This window comes from Taudactylus pleione, unplaced genomic scaffold, assembly GCF_031769625.1.
Source record: "Taudactylus pleione unplaced genomic scaffold, aTauple2 ptg001411l, whole genome shotgun sequence".
In the NCBI taxonomy this organism is placed as follows: domain Eukaryota; kingdom Metazoa; phylum Chordata; class Amphibia; order Anura; family Myobatrachidae; genus Taudactylus; species Taudactylus pleione.
The window spans coordinates 260,197-262,825 of record NW_028285811.1 but is presented as its reverse complement, the minus strand read 5'-3'; positions in this window follow the sequence as shown (position 1 = coordinate 262,825).

Below are 2,629 nucleotides of genomic sequence, written 5' to 3'. Positions count from 1 at the left end.
TATGAACTGACCCCTAGCATTGACTCTGACTCTCCAATACAGCATTTAAGGCCACAATTGGAGCTGGTGACTGTGGGAAATTTCCTGCATTCTGTGTATATCCCTTGTGTGGATAACTAGTTATTCCCTTATTAGGGGATCCTACCCTCTTCACCTTACAGTTCCTACTTACATGTCCCACTTGGTTGCAATTAAAGCACCTTCGTGAGTGGGGTGGGTGAAAGGGTTGCTGTGTGGGTTGAGCGATAGGGAAAGATTGTGGGTGTGGAGAGGGATTTTGAGGGTAATATGGTTGTTGTGGATAGTGTTGGTTTTGTGGCTGTGTGTGATAAGTGGGGAAGGGCTGTGTTTGTGGCTGAACAGGATTTGTGAGGGTGTTTAGCTGTGCAGGTGTATGTGTGTCTGGTGGCTGTGATGTTTCATTCATTCCTTCTAGAGCTTGAATACTAACAGCCATTAGCTTCTCGCTCTGGGTCTCTCTCTTCTTGTGGATGTTTTTATCATGCTCAGTAGCGAACTCCCTAAGAGTGTCTACAGTAACTCCTCTCCAGCCAGGTAGAGAGGTCTGGACTCAGGTTTTTAGATTGTCTTTAAGACCATCTATAAGCACTGTGATGACCATTTCCCTATGGTGAGTGCTACCTTTAATATCTTCTATCCCAGTGTACTGGCTGATGGCCTGCAGAGCTCGGGCACAGTAATCCTCTGCAGATTCATTCTCTTTTTGGTTTATGGTGAAAATTTTACTCCAATTAACTACTACTGGAAAATATACACCAAATTGAGTTATTATGCGGGTAATGTTACTTTGGTTACCCATTGTCTGTTAAGGGACCATCTCCCTCCAATACGCAATCTGTGATAAACTTTTTCACGTCGGTATTGTGTGTAAGACATGCCCTTAACACCACTCACCAATCTTTATCGGTTGGCTTGTAAGCATTACCCAAATTTTTCAAAAATCTTTGGCATTTTGCTAATTCCTTCTTAATTTTAAGAACCAGGACTGGCTGGGAAGTCTGGGGCTGGTTTAGTCTTTTGGAGGGTACCTTACATCATTTATTTTTTAACATTAAGCCTATTTTAACCATTTACAGAAAGAAACATACACAAATCACAATGATTTGTGTATGTTTCTGACTATCTCACAGCTCAGGGTGTTAAGAGATTGAAAAGTGATTTTGAAAGAGAGTTTGCTTCTATATCACCTGAGCTTGTCATCCTGATTCTTGGTAAATTTGAGATATGTATGTTTTAGGTGAAAAGTACTTCCGATTTAGCCAGATAGTGATTTGATTCGAGATTGCTTTCTCACCCATGTTTTACGAGAGAGATGAGAGAAATCTCTCTCTAACTCACCCTACTTTTGCCTTTAGTAAATTTGCAAGCAAAAAAAAAAAATGAATAAATCACCTAAGATGGTCATCTTGACCTATCTCGAATCTTAGTAAATTTACCCCTAAGTGTTTTGATTTGGTTTGTTTTGTTTTCAAATGTAGTGCATGTTTTTTTTTTTTTTTATAATATTTCCCATATTCACACACATAACAACATATATATATATATATATATATATATATATATATATATATATATTAGGGATGAGTGGTTGGGACTTCTAAAATCCAAAACCCCCCGAGCCCCCCCGATCCAAGTCGTAAGCGAGTCAGGCTTGACTTTTCCCGCCTGACTCAGACATGAAATTGAGGCAAAACGTCATCATCCCGCCTTCCGGATCTCGCGGGTTTTGGATCCTATAAATGGTTCCCGCGTCGGCGCCATTTCTTACTCCGGCTGTGGACAGTGAAGAGGGAGGGTGGGAGCTAGAGCTGGCTGGGCTGTGTTGTGCTGCTGTTGTCCATAGGGGCTGTGACCACTCAGTCCATAGGGCAGTGGCAAATGCAGAATTTCTAGAGGGGGGTTTCCAAATGCTTGATTTTAGAGCGAGTGGACTGGCCCATGAAGAGGACATAATTAGCACTTATCCAGCTTTAATATGTTACATACAAAGTATATTGTGTTGCATAATTCCAGCATATACAAGACCAGCGATCTCAGTATGCCATTAGATACAGCAGTAGGGCCATCCTGTCTGAGCAGAATGTTTTTTTTCAGATGTGGGCACCATTTCTGAGCATTGGAGTAAGTCCGGGAGTCTGGGGTAACAGCAGAAGAAACTAGCATTGCCCTGAACATATATGTACCTATCGGTCTCCTTTTGTACTGGGTAGTCTATTATTATACAGCATTAATAATTAACCCTATTGATGGTCTATAGCAGTGCACCCCTAACAGTGCATGTTTTCCACATCTCCTAGTTGGTGCACAGGTATATTTATTACTGGCTGACACATTAAAAGATTCACAGGTATTGCTAATCATTTCATTTGTGATACTGAGAAGAACATGCAGCACTAGTAACATTATATTATATTACTATTTCTATTGTGGTCATGGTGTGTGCTGGGGAGGGGGGTTTTCAGGCAGACGCAACCCCCCTGCGTTTGCCTATGTAGGGGTTGACTGGGCTGTGTTGTGCTGCTGTTGTCCATAGGGGCTGGCTGGGCTGTGTTCTGCTGCTGTCATAGGGGCGGCTGGGCTGTGTTGTGCAGTCAGTTGCAGTCATAGG